The 17,858-nt window shown below is 31.1% G+C and overlaps 1 pseudogene; it reads left to right on the top strand.

Annotated features, from left to right (window-relative positions):
• Positions 1-15,782: 15,782 nt before the first annotated feature.
• On the top strand, positions 15,783-17,537 carry LOC107938110 (scopoletin glucosyltransferase-like; annotated as a pseudogene).
• The last annotated feature ends 321 nt before the right edge of the window (positions 17,538-17,858 follow it).

Below are 17,858 nucleotides of genomic sequence, written 5' to 3'. Positions count from 1 at the left end.
ATTGTAATTTAATAATTAAAACATAAACAAATACAAGAACATGTTATCATCTTCTTTCTTAGTGGAGCAACAAACCGAAACATCCATGGGAGTTTAAGCAAGCATTCGGTCAAGGTTGTTTACAATTGCATGGTATGTGTTTTCAATTTGTTTTCAGTAATTTTTATATTTTTGAGATCGATTTAGTTTAATCTAGCTAGTTTGGGGTTATTTTGTAAAATTGTTAAAAGTTTACGGACTTGCTATGAATGGTTTAAGTGTGTTTGTAGATTTAATTGAAAGATTATTAAGCTTGGATAATAAATAGAAGTATTTTGTTAAGTGATTTTTAGTAATTTTAATGTTAAAGGATTAATTTGTTAAAAGAGTAAAATTCATGGGATTTGATGTGAAATTTTGATGGAAATAGACTCTTTAGAAATCCTGAGAAAATCGGCTAACATGGGTTCCCTTTTAAAAATGGTAAATGTTCAAGTTATGGGTCTAAGTATTAAAGTGAATAAAAAGAAATTTGTTGGGGCAATTTTGTAAATTCACATTAAAATGAGTTATAGGCTTGAATTATTTAATTAAATGAATTTATATTATTTAGATCAAGAAACGTTACAATTGGATTTAAATCAAGGAAAAAGCTAAGGTTCCAAATTAGTTGTTGAATACTTTATTTTAGTAACCGTTCTAATTAAGGTAAGTTCGTTTAAGGACTAAATTATCATGTAATGTTTTGAATGTAATTTTAATAAATATTTTTGTTAAAAACAGATTAGATTAGTAGTTGTATAATATTTTGATAAATAGAATAAAATGGGATGTAAATTAATTTGAATGATAAATGTTTTGGTTTGGATAAGGTACTCAAATGTTAATATGATAAAGTAAATGTATATGTGAAAAGGAAATATTGAATGCCAATTAAGGCTTGGATATGTAAAACGGTCCCTTTTGAGCCATGTGAATTCTTAGAATACAAGTAACATGTCATTAGGGATTATACGGTTTCGAGTTCTGGTTTTGAATGTCCTACCGATAATTGAGGTATTGTATTTGTTGCGGATTCTCTATAGCTCGTGTGAGCAGCATCGTGTAGCAAATGTTCGACCCACAGCTCGTGTGAGCAGACCCATTTCGTAGCTCGTGTGAGCATTATTGAAAAGGAAAGGTTATGATTACATGAAAAGGCACAATATGTGTGAGCATTCCCGAGTATCCGATGAAATTCTAGATGGTTCAACGGGTAAGTAAATGTTAGGAAAGGCATGTATAAAAACTTAATGTTCATATGAAATGGAAAAATGGATATGCATATATGAAATGAAAAGGATGAGAATTTATCATGTGACAGATGAAACACGCATGAAATTTATTTCTTAATATATGTAATGTTTCATAGATGTTATGTTTCCTTATTATCTATTAGCTATTTGGACTCAAATGAGAAGAATGTATAATGGATATATATGTGTTAGTTGATATATAAAATCTAAATGCTTATTAGGTATATGTCATGATTTATTATGCTATAATATGTATGATATATGAAGTTTGAGATGTGAAAGGTGATAAAAATGAAAGTACATAATATATGATGAAAATGATTGATGAATCTAAAAAGCTTGATATGTTATACGCCTTATTTGGTTGAATTTACATGTGCATTACTTCACTTACTAATCTTGTGAGGTGTTTAGGAAAAAGGAAATTTGGCCTAAAACAAAAAGGAATTTTTCATGGTTGTTTAATTAATGCATTTGGTAAGTTTAAGTTCCTTTATACGAACTTCCTAAGCATTAGTTGCTTACATAGTTGGTTCTTTCTGTATCTGTAAGTCATCGGAAGCTTGGCTGGTTGGAATTGTGTCGGAGCACAATTACACTATCTGTTGATCTATTTTTGTAAAGTTTGGTTATTTTGGCAAATGATTATAAATGGCATGTAATAGGGCTAAAAAGGTTATTCAAGTGATTTGGCTTGTTTAAGTTGTGCTAAGTTGTTGTGGTTAGTGATATTAAATGATGGCATGCGAATAATAGGTACAAGTATGAGTGGATGAATTTTATGCATGCTTTATAGATATTAGGTATTATAACGTATAATGGCATGTTTTGGAATTGATATTTGGTATGGTTGACATAAGTTCAAACTAGAACTTTGAGATGTGGCATGGGTCTAAATTTGATGTATGAGATGCGGTGCCCTTGATTGGCTTATTGGTAAGTATATCATGAATGATTCTTGACTTGATTTGTGTTATTTGTAGTTGAAATTGATGAGTGATAATTATATAGTGTAGATTTTAAGCTTAGTCCATGTCAATTAGATGAATTTATTTGGATGTATATTTTGTGGTACCAATGTGGGTATATTGTTTGAATGATGGAAATGTATTGAATATATGTTCATTTTAGCATGATTTGTTCTCGTTTAAGTGTGCTTTAAATTAGGTTAAAAGGTTAGCAAATGGTATGCTTGTGACTCAAGAAAATATTTTTGGTAAACTTGTTTTTTAATATACATTTTGGTACACATTACCTGAGACACGAGCTGTCACACGATCATGTGTCACACATGGGCTGTTCGCATGGCCGTGTGTCATTATTGTTTTAAATGCAGGTTTCGCATGGTCTGAGACACAGTCTACAACACGGCCGTGTCTCCCAAAACAGGTAGTTGCATGGTTTGGCACACAACCCACGACACAACCGTGTAGCCCTATTTCAAATGTCCACATGGTCTGGGCTATGTCACATGGCCTGGACACACAACCGTGTGACCCTTATTTCATAGAATTTTTCATGTTTTGCCTAAAATTTTTATTTTCTTTGGATAAGTCCCTGGTTATTTCCAAATTATTTTTAGGGCCAATCAAGCTTGATTTAGGGCCTGTAAAAGTATTTTTATCATATTTAAATTACGTTATTGAAAATAAATATGTGAATTGCATGTTGATCCATGTTTCGATGATTAAGGTTTTATTTTGCATTGTAATGCTCCGTAACCTTTTTTCGATGACGGAGACATGTTAAGGGTGTTACAAGTTGGATCGCGCCGGAGCTCACACTATCCATCTAGTGACTTGGTAGACTTTTGACCATTCTAGCTTAGTTATAAATGGTATATAAATAGGTGTAGTTGGATAGATATTTATGTGAGATTTGGGGCTTTTGTTTTGATTTCTTTTATAGGAATTTGGGTTTAGTTGAATTTTTAAATATATGTGTTTTGTGGTGTTTTGAGTATGCTTTAATGATTAAGTTATGACTCTTTAAGATGAAAATGGTATAATAAATGAACATGCTTTAATGGGATAGTATGAATGAGGTTTAAAATAAATAGAATGAAATGGAAGTTTGAATTGTGGATGATTAGTATTGGTTAGTATTTGAGAAGTTTGAATGTTACATTTTTGGGATGTTGAATTGTTGTATTCATAATGCTAGGTTGTGGTACCAAAATTATGTCCAATAGGTTTTAAAGTTTTTGTGAATGGGTGACATTGAAGTATATTGGTTAGTTGTTTAAAGTAATGGTTTAGGTGTGTTCTGACATGTTTTGAATAGGTGCAATATTTGATGTTAGTATTGGTATAGGTTTTGGTATGGTTGAATTAATAACTTGTTTTAAATGGTTGCCACTTTGGACAACACAATTACATTAAAATCTACTTTAAAATTACATTAAAATCTACTTTAATATAAGGTTTTCATATTTTCTTTACATAAAACATCTTCAATGACTATTAAGTTTAGAAAATTATTGTATTTGGACATTACAATGTAATTGGATTAAAGTGTAATTAATAGAGTAGTAATTATATATTTTTTTGTAATTGCAATGACTTATAATTCCCTAGATGTATTTGGCAAGCAGAGTGTAATTACATCACAATTTCATATATCATGTTTGTTAGTACAAATTGTAATTACATAATTACATAATTTATATTTTTTAAAATAATTACAATAAAAATTATTAATATGATAAAAATAATTTCTAAACAAGTAATAGAGAAATAAAATAAAATCATTATATTTATTATAATCACAAAAATTATTAGTGATGTTAATATGAGAAATATTTTTTAAGAACAATAAATGTCTTATTAACCACATTTTAAAGACTTGAATGTTTTAAATTAAAAGAGTTCGTAAGCTACCTATGGTGCTTATTGTCTAACATCATTCTCTAAAATAGTATCATACCCCATGACATGGTGTAAGAAAACATTATATATTTACATAATTAACATCGTCCTTATAATATTTGGGTTCACAACCCAAATAGTTTGTAGCTTTAATTACAGAGACCCTTATATAAGCTTAATTTAGAGAAAAACTTTTGGGTTTTTTAACCAAATAATATAAAATAAAATACATAATGAAATAGGTGAGGGTCCTAATATTTACCAATCTAGACAAACTCAACAGTGAAAAATTAGTGCTGCTTGATCAATCGGCAACACCCCTCTCTTCTACAACTTGAATCACTAAATTTAAAAAAAAAAATTGGGTGTAGCCTGATCGATCGATGGCACCTGTATTTTACACCAAAAAGTACATCGCTTTTTTGTAAATGTATAACAAAAAAAAAAATTATTGGTGTCATCGATGTGTCAGGCAGCACCCGATTATTTTATTATAATTTTTTTTAAAAGTTAGAAAAAAGAACTGGTAAATTAAATTTCGAGTATTAGAACCCGTACCTGTGACTGACAGGTCCAGATTCCAATACCCAAAATTTAATATGCCATTTTTTTCCAATTTAGAAAATTTGTTTTATTATTATATTATTTTCTTTTATTATGGAAGAGGGGTTGGTTTGGTCCCCAAAGAAGGGTTTATATAAAACTGTGCTTTCACGTTATATTTATCCTTTTCGTTATCGTCTTGGTTTTTAGCATTTTTAGTTGGATTTAAATTTTTTCAGGAGAAAAAAACTGAAAATTAGGAAGAAAAATCTAATTTGTCATTTTTCTATTGGGAAGGGATAAGGATGGCGTGGAATCACAATTTCATACAATCCCTTCTCTAGTTCCCAACCCTCGTACGTCAGTCATTCATTTGAAGTGAAAAAAAAATTCTTTACTACTGAAGGTTCCTCCGAGAATCAATGGTAAAATTCTTCATTGCTTTGTTTGTATTTTTTTAGGTTATATTTTAGTAATAGTTTATTAAGGTTAGTATTAAGACATGTTATTTGTGTTAAAAGGTTAATATTAATGGCCGATATTACCTATCGGTGACGGGCCCAAATTTCAATACCCGAAATTTAATATATCAAAATTTTTCATCTTTAAAAAAATATTTCATTATTATATTATTTTCTTTTATTATTAAATGAGGTTTGGTTTGGTACCCTAACCCCACACATCAGTCAGTTGAAAAAAAAATTATTGAATGCTGGAGGTCCCCCTCCGAAAATCAAAGGTAAAATTCTTCATTGCTTTATTTGTATTTTTTAGGTTATATTTTAGTAAAAGTTTATTAAGGTTAATATTAATGCATTTTATATGTGTTAAAAGATTAATACTAATTATTTTATATTACAATTTATTTTATTTACTATAGTTTAAAGAATAGTTGGGCTTTTTTTTCTAAAAAAAAAAAGAATAGCTAGTTATTTAATAAAAAATATTCCAAACCCTTTATACACTAGAGGCGTGCATGAGCCAGGCCACTCGGCCTGGCCCGAAGGCCCGCTTGAAATGTGGGAGGGTTTGGGCAAAAATATAGGCTCAAAAAATAGGTTTGGGCAAAAAATAAGGTCCGTTTTAAAAATGGGCCGGGCCTCGGGTATGATATTTTTGGATCAGGCCCCAGCCTGGCCTGAATTCACTACATGACAATTTTTTTTTAAATATTATTTTCTTATTGTTTTCTCCCTATTTTACTACTATTTTACTATTATGTTGCTACATTTTGTTGTTATTGTTTGGATATTGTATAAAACTTATTTTATTGTTAATTTTTTTTATTATTTTAAAGATATTTGTTAATTTTGTTATTATTTTAGAAACATTTGTTTGTTAAGTTGCATCTATTTTAGTGTTATTTAAGTATATATATATTTTAAAATTTATTTTCAATTTGTTAAGAAATATTTATTTGATATTTTTAGTATTTTTGATGGTTTATATATATTTTAAAATTATATAAAAAATAATATAAAAATTAATATGGGCGGGCCGGGTAGGTCCCGAATTTTAATATTTTTATTCGGGTCGAGCTTGGATAAAATTTTAGGCCTATTTTTCGAGTCGAGTCGAGCCCAGGCCTAACAAATGGGCCTAAAATTTTAATTGGACCCGACCCGGCCTGACCCATGCACACCTCTATTATACACTTAAGAAGCAACCTTTCATTTCGTTAATTAATAAATTACAATTCTTCGAATTGTTAGTAGAGTGTTAATCAGACTCGAGGAATAGTCGGGAATTTAAGCAAAAAGTTTCTTTTAATAATTTTAAATATTGAACTATTAACTTGAAAATAGTTGCAATTGAATATTAATTGCTAATTTAATTTCCCAATTTATTTTTCGCTTACTGCATTTAATATAATGGAGAAATTATTTGAGTAATTTGATTTTTGTTGATTATGAAGATAGGTTTCGAAAAAAATAATTGTAGTTATTTTTATATTGTTTATTTGTTAAGTCAATAATTAAAATTTTAATTGTTTGTACAGATATCGAAATGAGTTCTTTAATTATTGTAGAGGAGCACACAGTAAGGGCAATCCATTTTCTAGTAAAAAAATGTTCTAATGTTGCACTTAATTTTTTTTAATTGTGAGATATTAACCAATTTTGCAATTTAATATGATTAGGGTGCGTACCGCACATTGAGGTCACGAGACCATGGTCCAAGTTATCGGCCGGATGAACAAATTATGGCCTATGTAGATGTCTCGGGATTTGGATCAATGACATTAATCTGTGTGTTCGAGTTGAGGGCCGACTTAATATCGGCAATGGTTGAGCGGTGGCGCCCAGAGACGCACACCTTTCATTTCCCGTGTGGCGAATGCACCATCATACTAGAATTAAGGCTCCCTATGGACGATGATGTGGTAACCAGTTCAAGCCACGTAGTAGATCCTACGGCGCTCTACTATGACTTGTTTGGTTGCTCTCTCGGTGATGGTACAACTAAATTTATAAGTTTAATACTTTCGTGGTTAAAGGTCAATTTTGAAACAACATTGAATTATGCGACTGAGATAGAGAAGATGTCCGCTGCTCTGGCCTATATACTGTAGCTTAAAGGGGGTACTTATGTTGGATTCCAATAATAATAGAGTCAACTTGATGTACCTACCCTTACTAACTGATTTGCAAGGTGCCCGTTTTTACAGTTGCGTCTCAACAATACTAACGACTCTGTATCGTGAGTTTTGTCGAGGGACAAAGCATAGAACATAAGATATAGGAGGTTGCCTGATACTGCTGCAATCCTAGGCGCTATACAGGATGTCATTTCTGGCATCAATGGTTCACCAAGTATATGTGTTCCCACTTGTGAATAGGTGAAAAAATTTGAAATTTTGATCAAGATTTTTTTAATGAAAATATCTTCTTACAAGTTTGGTTTATTTTTTTAGATGGTATACATGTTTGAATATCGAAAAGTCAAAAACACTCATTGTATATCGATAGATGATTGAGTATTACACCGACAATGGGGTAATTTATTCTCATAAAATAAGATTATAGTAATGCCACTTAATTACTTTATTTATTTCATTATGTTGTTATAAATATTTTAATAATGTTACTGTAATCATTTTATTAATTATGCAGTTCGTGTAGATGTCATATAACGCGCCGAATGTTGTTTTAATTATTCCTTCGTCTATTAACGCCCACGCACTCGTGAGGTGTATTAATACACCTGTGATCAATTTTCAAACGGTGGAGTGGTACGCTATGGATCAGGTGCTTCGTCAATCCGGGTACCGTCAACATATTTTAGACGTTCCTATACATTTTCCTGATAACGTCCATAGAATTGACAAGAAGGGGAAACATGCAAAGAATTGGGCATTAGAGCATCAACCGTATATTGTGTTGTGGAACGCCTAGTTGAAGAGAAAACTTTATTTGGAATCATGTTTGCCTGATTTCACTTCCATGAGGGAATACATGTAGTGGTACATACGGAATAGGCTGCCCTACTTATATAGTGGAGAATTGATGGTAGTCCCTCCACACATGGAATGACGAGTTACCCTACAAAGACGACTTCGTCAACCGTCTCCTCTTCCCCCACCTGAGCCGGAGCCCAAGCTGGAGTTTGAGCCTGAGCGGACACCTTCATTGTCATATACGCAATCGATCGGTAGCTCCTATCATTCAGAGTCGGGGGTTGCAGTTTTGCCCCGGAGTACTCGGGTTTCGCAATACACTCGAAAATGGGCAATTACAGTTCTTCTTATCAGCAACCGAACTCACTAATGATGTTTGACATATTTAGCCCATTGCCGCCCCAGATGTAGTTAGTTGGTTGTCCCCACCGCTACAAAGTTCTTTTCCCTAGATGGGGTTGGTTATCCCAGTCGTAATAAGGCAGCGTATACAACTCAACGATAGTCCCTGAAACATACTCTTGCATTGCGGCTATCCACTATTAGAGTTCGTTCTATGATATATTCCAATCTTTGTACAACTGATCTATAGCCATTTGTTTAGCCAACCATGCCTTCTAATATAAAACTCGATACTGGAATTGTTCTTGCATTTCAACAATTAGCATCAATATAGGAATGGTGTGCATGTCTTTAACCATTTCCAATATGTAGTTGCAGATGGTTTTGAATCAAACTTGCCATGGTCTTGCGTTATACATACAAAAGTGCATGTATGAGACCTAACTTATTTTCATATCTTCCACTATTGGAACCTCTAGATAAATACAGCTCGTACCTGCCACCTGCACCCTTCTGTCAACTTCCAACACTCACCAACATAGGTCGTCGGTTTAGAGTCAACCATCCTGTAGTTGATAAACACCTTCATACTATAGCGCTTGATGACACCGAGACATTTGTCTTTGCTCGTGAATGTTTGAACCACGGATAACTTTTCTAATTCAAGATCTAGTAACATCAAGTGAGCAAGTATTATGTTCAGGTACTTAGGGAACTCGGAAGCATGCGCTGCATCAGGATCAACAATCGACATATGGGCTCTAGGATATTTGTGTATGACGATGCCACGACTCAGATTTTCGACTGAAAGGGCATTACTATTTCCATCATCTGGTCTTTCGTCGTCGATATCATTTGGGACATCGTCTAAATAGGGTCACTAAAATCTATACATTTGTGATCAGAACAACCATTACTATCGAATCCATCTTCACCAAACAAATAGGCTTGTTATTCAAACTAGATGTATCTGTAATCCACCACCGTACTGATCTGAACATCCAATGTTGAGATCAATGTCAAAACCGCACACAAACAACCTCCTATCAATGGACGCTCTGGGAACCTCTGTACGCGGTTCTTCAACTCCATATTGTTGACTTAACTAAGTTACATTTTCAACGGGCTCCGCATTTGCTAACTCAGTAACTAACTGAACCGTTTCAGTGTTCACCTTTCGTGATTGGCAATATAATGCGACTATTGTGTCGATGTTGTCATCGTCTAAAAGTTCCATTTCGGTAAATTTGATAGGATTTGACGAAACTGGAAATTTGTAGAATAGTTTCGTTATCCTCCTTCCACAACGTTGGGAATTTTTTCACTGACCTTCTCTTTCATATCAACTATGAACACATTCTTATCGAATCTTATTTTCTAGCAAGTTTCAAAAATACAACAAACAATTATTTCTAAAATAACACTATCGAAATGAATGGTTGCAAAAAAATGATTCTCCATTTTTTTTGAAATTGCAAAACTAAAACCAAAGATCTTAATAAACAAACAATACAAAGAAAACATACACAATTATAATAATTTTCATAATTAACATACATTAATACTAAATAAAATAAACTTTTAACACAAATAAACTACTACTAAAAAAATAACCTTAATAATACTAATTAACTAATTATACAACCTTTAGTTGGATCTTTTTTTTTTCCTTTGGTGTGGTGATTGATTTGTGGAGAATAATTAGCATTAACCTTTTTTTTAACAAAATAACATGCCTTAATACTAAACTACTACTAATATAACTAATTATACTAAGAAAAAATTAAAACGCATACCTTCCTTTTGATTTTCGAGGTGGGACGGACCTTCAGCAACTCTTAATATTTTTCCTTTCGATTCATATTTGTGGGGGGTTGAGGATCAAACCAACCCCCTTTTACAATAAAAGAAAATAATATAATAATAAAACTATTTTTTTAAGTTGGAAAAAACTGGTATATTAAATTTCAGGTATTGGTACTTGGACCCGTGATTGACGGGTCATATCGGTTGCATGCCATCAACCACGGGTCTAGATTTCAATACTCAAAATTTAATATAACAATTTTTTCAGCTTTAAAAAAATTATAATAAAATAATTAAGTGTTGCCTGACACATCGACGACACCAATAAAAAATATTGTTTTCCTTATACATGTACAAAAAAAGGTGCATTTTTTGTGTGAAATATGGGTTCCACCGATTGATCAGGTTACACCCAATTTTTTTAAAAAAAATTAGTGATTCAAGTGGCAGGGGAGAGGGGTGCTGTTGATTGGTCAAACGACATCGATTTTCACTGTTAAGTTTGCCTAGATTGGTAAATATTAAGGCCCTTACCTATTTCAATATATATTTTATTTTTTTATATTATTTAGGTAAAAACCCCCCATTTTTACCATAATTTTAGAAGGTTATTTTTTTTATAAATAAGTTGTTATAAAAAAATTATAATATTTTTTATGAATAAGTATATTGTTTCTATAATATATAATACAGATGCATAAATAAGTTATGTCCATACTTCTTAACTATAACTTTTTATAAATAAATATATTATAATATTTTTATAATGTATAAATAAATTTTTATAATAAATTTTTTTGGTATGACTTTAGATTTTTTTATAATTTAAATAATATATTTTTTAAAAATTTATATTATAAGAAATTTTTTGCCATAATCATCCCAAGCATTCATACAAGTTCATGCTTATAATATAATTTTTATAATTTGTATAAAAAATTTAAAATTGAATTTGGGTGTAATTACTACATTCTCACCCTCCTAAAAATTGAAAAATGTAATTGTGGAGCTCTAATTACACTCAATTTAGTTGGACCCACCAATTACAATGGTTATTCAAACATACCTGTACAAGCCCAATTTAGCCCGGGGCCCATAAATAGAAATAAACTAAACTAACAAGCTCAAAACTAAAGCCCAAATTTTAGACCCAACTACCTTAGCCTAATACAGCCCAAACCTTAACAAAAAATAAAACCCTAGCCCCCCTAACACAAGCGGCGCCGCAACTTACCCTAGCCACTGCCTCTGCCATGCCGCCGACGTCAGCACCTCTGCCACCACCTGCAAGATTTAATGAAGAAGAGACAAAAAATAATAATAAAAAGTATTCAAAATGGCTTTAAAAAGCCAAGCCAAAATCATTTGTAACATTCGGCAATTTTATAAATACAAGCAGTAGACATTTTTAAGAAAAAAAAAACAACAAGCATTGAAGAAAAAAAGCAAACTCAAACGTGCCAAGTTCCTTTTTTTTCCTTTTATTTTCATTTTTCAAAACTATACATACATATAAAGATTTCATTTTTTTATTTTCGGTTACATATATATATAACATAAAAAGGGGAGAGAGATCGTACCTATTTTGGATAGCCTAAAAGTGGGCATTTTTTTGGGCTCCGACCCTCGAGTACAGTAGTCGCCGGAAGTGGAGCCCACGGCGGCGACTTGCCGGAGTTTGGACGGAGGGAGAGAGGCTTCAAAGAAAAGGGAGAGGGAGAAGTTTTTTTTTTTTTTAAAAAGGGTGCTGAAGTGAAAATTTTTTGGGAAAATTTGCTTAAATAGAGGGCTAAAACGATGTCGTTTTGGCCTGGGTCCTTAAACCCTAAAATGGAGTCGTTTTGAGCCTTAACCCACGACCCGACTCACTCCAGGCCTAGGATCCGTGTGTTTTCAATGGAAGGGCTAATTGCACTTTTAGCCCTTCTGCTTTTTTATTGTTCTGCAATTAAGTTTTTTTATTTTTTATTTTTACCCTGTGATTTATTTCAATTACATTTGGTCCATATTTAAATGACGCCGTTTTGGTGGGTAGGGATTATTTTCCTTTTGGACCTTCCTTGTTATTCACGTGTTCAAATTAACCCATTTCCTTTTTATTTATTTCAGATTTGCCCCAAAACTTTATTTTTAGATTCAATTTTGTCCTTTTCATTACTTTTGTTGTTTTATTATATTATTACTATTATTATTATACTTGTATTTATATTTATTTTATTCTAATACCATTATTATTACTACTTCTATTATTATTATTATTATTATTTTACTATTATTATTTTTCGTACATATATATTATTATTTGTATTTTTATTAGAATTAACGCTCTTATTATTACTATTATTATTCCTTTTACTATTACTATTATTATTACTATTATTACTATTTTTTTATGTTCATTTTTATTATTAATATTATTATTATAATCTTATTTTATTACTATTATCATTTTTTTAAATTATTGTTACTATTATTCTTTTACCATTTAATACATTATTACTATTTTTGTTATTGTTATTATTACTATTTATTATTACCATTATTATTACTATTACTTTTACTTTTATTTACTATTATTATATTATTATATTATTATATTATTTTTATTTTCTATTACTATTATCATTATTATTACTAATATTAATATTCTTATTATTACTATTATTATTATCATTAGTATTATTATTTTTTACTATTATTGTTATTATTATTAATATTATTATTATTGTTCTCATTATCATTGTCATGTTTTTATATTTTTTATGTGTTTGCTTATTTCATTTTCCTTATGCATTTGTTTTATATTTTTATATTACTAGCCTTGCTTTTATTTCATCTTTTTAAAATTGCTCATATTATTGTTATTGACACTGTCGCACCTATTATTATGCTATTATACGTATTAGTACCATAATTTGCTTTTATATTTCACTATAAATCACGTCATATTTTTACTCGATACATTAAAATGTTGTTTTAAATAAGAAATATTTCGTATTTCGAGATTCGAGAAAATCGTGCCCTAACTTACTGGGTTTCAATTTTTCTCATTTAACCTAAATAGCGGAATATGCTTTTAAAATAGCAATACGAGTTTTGAATAAAATACTTATTCTCAGAAATATGAAGTGTTGTGCCCTAACTTACTGGATATGACATCTTGTTACCTCGGGATAATATTTTTTTTATATAAAGGCAATTCGATATTTGGAAGTTCGAGAGATCGTGCCCTAACTTACTGGGTTTTGATTTTCCTCGTTTACTCTAAATAATCAAATATCCTTTTAAAAAGTTAAAATACACGGATTTTAAATAAAAGGCAAGCTCACTCTCAAAAGTTCGAGATGTCATGTCCTAACTTACTGGATGTGACATTTTATTACTTCGAGACGAGAAAGTCTTTAACATTCAAATTTTTTTTTACAAAAAGAGGGATCGTATTTTAAAGTCTTTCAAATTTTCAATTTTCGACACTAAGACACTAATTAATCAACTAGGTACCAATTTTTGGGCGTTACGAGGGTGCTAATCCTTCTTTGTGCGTAACAGACTTCCGAACCCGTCTTTCTGAATTCCGTGAACCAAAATCGTTGTTTAAATAAATCAAACCATTTATTAAAAACAACCACTTTTACGAGGTGACCCGATCACACATCATCAAAAAGGATTGGTGGCGACTTCTATGTTTGTTTTCTTTTTCAAAACCAAGTCGACCCCTTTTTTTCAAAATTTAAAATGGTTTCGACAATACCATCTTTGTGTAATTATTACACTCAAATTCAATTATTAGCGACTTTTGAAACACTAGCTTAATATCCGAAATGCAATGAAGCTCTATCTAGTTTCTTTTTTAAAACTAATCCATTATAATTGCCATATTAAGATTTTCACATAACTTAAGTATAATACAGTGTAATTTTCAAAAATAATAACCAAGTTATGATTTAAAAATTATTCAAATAAAATTATGAAAAAACAATCCTAAAATATTTATGAAATATACTATATATCTTTTGAAATTACCTTATGAGTAAAAAATACCATATTAAAAGAGTCCTCTAAAATAAAAGAATAAGATTTAATAAATGTAATAATCAAAATATAAATAATATTACCTTAATTTTAGACAAATTCATTCTATAATTCAAAATAGATGTCAAATTATAATTGAGAATCCAATTTTAATATATATATATCATATTTTATATATATAACAAAGCAAGAATTTATTGTCTTTTTTGAAATATTAAATTCTGGACTAAGGTAATATGGTATTTTACAGTATTAAAATATAATATATTTAGAATATATTATTTAATATTATTTGTTAAGAGTACTGATTTTTTTTAGATAAAAATAAAACATAAAATAAAGATATAAATTGTTTCCAGATTTGTGAAATTCCATAAAAGAGTTTAAGAGACTTTCAAAAGAATTTAATATTTATAATCAAAGCATTATAATATCTAATTACAAAAAATACTTAAAATGCGTATTAAATCATTCAACTTAATCTAAATTAAAAAAGTTATTAAATACAAATTAAGACATTAAAACCTAACTTAATTATTATTAATTTAATCTTGATCCTAGATAGGGGCGGATTTAGGAGACAGGTAAGTCCAACCTCTATTAAAATAAAAAAACTTTTTATTTAAATTTTTTATAATTTATAAAATTTTAAATTAATAATAATAAAATCATATTTTCACCAAAACACTTAAACTTATCTCTTCTTCTTGAACTGTCAAAAGTAAAATAATTAACAAGACACAAAGGACAAAGATATGAGTTGATGGCAAAGATACGTTTTCTTCTTTTTTTTTTATTCCTTTTGGCCAGGACTGACAGAGATTTTGTTTTGGAAACGACAAATAGTAAGAAATGGACCTTTTTTCTTTTTTTAAAAGATTTGATGATTATCTAATCCATACCTAAAAGTTTGGGCTCCAATTTGAGCATTTAGCTCTTTCTTTTTTCTTTTTCCCTTTTTGTCATAAGTAGATAATTATTTTAGGGTAAATTTTTCAGTTAGTCACTTAATTTTTAGGACGCTTTCATTTTAGTCACCTAAATTTTAAACCTCTAATGACATTATTTGATTGTACACATCGCATCATGTTCACACTTTTATTTTGGTTACCTAATTTCCATATCACTTTTATTTTGGTCACAAAAAAATCTTTTTAAAGTATTGGTCGGGGTAAAAAAATAAAAGCGAGTTAATTAAGTTGATTTCATTAAGGATAATATGAAAATATAATATTAAATATTAAATTTTATAAGGAGATTAAATTAATTAATTTTAATATTATAGTAACAAATTGGCTGAATTATCAAGTGATAATTTTTTTCAATAATTTATTTAATTAATTTTGATGTTTTAAAATTTAAATTTGAAATATTGAAAAAGAAAGAAATTTAGAACTTTCAACAATGGGATAATAAACAAGTACAATTTGAAAATATTTAATGCATTATTTTAGGTTTTACCGTTTTTTCACTTTAATCCTTAATTTTTTTTTACCTCGACCAATACTTAAAAAAGATTTTTTTTAGTGACCAAAATGAAAACGCTGTAAAAGTTAGGTGACTAAATTACAAGGAGCTAAACTTGGGGGACAAAGTGGGTAGTTTACCCTTTTTTTAGTGAAAAAGATGATGAACCTAAAGTTCCATAAGTTCCATACCCATATCTGGTCTCTTCATCAGTTTCTTACAATCCGACTTTTCTCTGTGTGCTGAATATGGATGTTGACGCGACTGAGAATCCTAAGCTTCATGTTTTGTTCTTTCCTTTCATGGGCCACGGCCATATGATACCCATGGTTGATATGACCAAGCTGTTCGCTATGAGAGGTGTAAAGACAACCATCGTCACCACTCCACTCAATGTTCCTTTCATCTCCACCACCATCGAAAGAAGCAAGAATTCAGGCTTCGATATCCACCTCAAAGTCCTCAACTTTCCTTGTGTTGAAGCTGGATTGCCCGAGGGCTGTGAAAAACCTTGATTCCGTCCCAAGTTCCCAAGGAGTCAACTTGGATATGATTGCCAAATTTTTCAAGGCCGCAGATCTGTTTCAACAACCCTTTGAGCAGCTCATACAATAATGTAAACCAGATTGCTTGATCGTCGATATGTTTTTCACTTGGGCCTCTGATATTGCAAACAAGTACGACATCCCCAGGTTGATGTTTAATGGTAGCAGTTTCTTGTCGTTGTGTATATCAGATTCTGTTAATGTATATGAGCCACAGAAGAAAGTCAAATCAGGTTCTGAACCTTTTGTGTTTCCTAACGTTCCTGGTGATATTAAAAGCACAAGAGATCAGATGGCTGTTATTTATACACAAAATGAAGACGATAAACTTACCAGGTCGGTTAAAAAATGGAGAGAAGCAGAGCTGAAAAGCTATGGGTTTATCGTCAACAGTTTCTATGAGCTAGAAGCCGCTTATGTCGATCACTACAGGAACGTTTTAGGAAGAAAGGCATGGCATGTTGGCCCTGTTTCACTGTGCAATAGGGCCATTGAAGATAAAGTAGATAGAGGGAAGAAACCATCGGTCGATGAACAAAAATGTTTAAACTGGCTTGATTCTAAACAACCCAAATCGGTGGTTTACATATGTTTTGGAAGTGCAGTCGATTTCAATGCTGCTCAGTTAACGGAGATAGCTTTTGCCATTGAAGCCACAGGGCAGCACTTCATTTGGGTAGTGAAGAAAGAAAAGAGCAACAATGAAGAGGATTGGTTGCCTGAAGGGTTTGAGGAGAGAACGGAAGGCAAGGGGCTTATTATAAGAGGATGGGCACCACAAGTGTTGATTCTTGACCATGAAGCAGTTGGAGCTTTTGTGACTCATTGCGGATGGAATTCAACACTGGAATGCGTCTCAGCCGGTTTGCCGATGGTGACGTGGCCAGTGTTCGCGGAGCAGTTCTACAATGAAAAACTGGTGACACAGGTTCTGAAGATTGGGGTGGGAGTTGGAATGAAAAAATGGGTAGAAGTGGTGGGGGATTTTGTGAAAAGAGATGCGATAGAGAAGGCGGTGAAGGAGATAATGGTGGGTGAAAAAGCAGTGGAAATGAGAAGCAGAGCCAAGGCAATAGGAGAAATGGCTAAAAGAGCTGTTGAAGAAGGAGGTTCATCCTTCCGTGATTTGAATGATCTGATTCAACAACTCAGCTCCCGACGCCGTTAAATGAATCATGAGTCACGCATATCACATTTGTAGTTCCAGGTTTAGTTGTCATTTCCTTCACCATTATGAATAAAGCTCTCAGAACGTTCAGATGAATTGAATAGGACTCTAATGAAATAGAATTGTAATCAATAATCTAATTATTTAGTTGAATGGGATGGAATAGAACTCTAATCTTATTTTTGAGTTTGGTTGAATGGAATAGATTTGTATTAGCATAAAGAAAAAATTGAAATGACCAAAATACCCTTAGCATGTAATATCCCGAAATAGGGCCTAAATGGAATAGTGGTTGCGAAACCACAAATCTGAGGTAGAAAAATTTATTTTATTATTATTTTGAGGTTCATGGTATGATTGCATGATTGTGTGAAAATTTCGTGATGAAATTCTATGCATAAAGTGCTTAAGTTGAGG

Source organism: Gossypium hirsutum, chromosome A12, assembly GCF_007990345.1.
Source record: "Gossypium hirsutum isolate 1008001.06 chromosome A12, Gossypium_hirsutum_v2.1, whole genome shotgun sequence".
NCBI classification, from domain to species: Eukaryota; Viridiplantae; Streptophyta; class Magnoliopsida; order Malvales; family Malvaceae; genus Gossypium; species Gossypium hirsutum.
The sequence above is the reverse complement of the archived record's forward strand: the minus strand, read 5'-3'. Positions and strand labels throughout refer to the sequence as shown.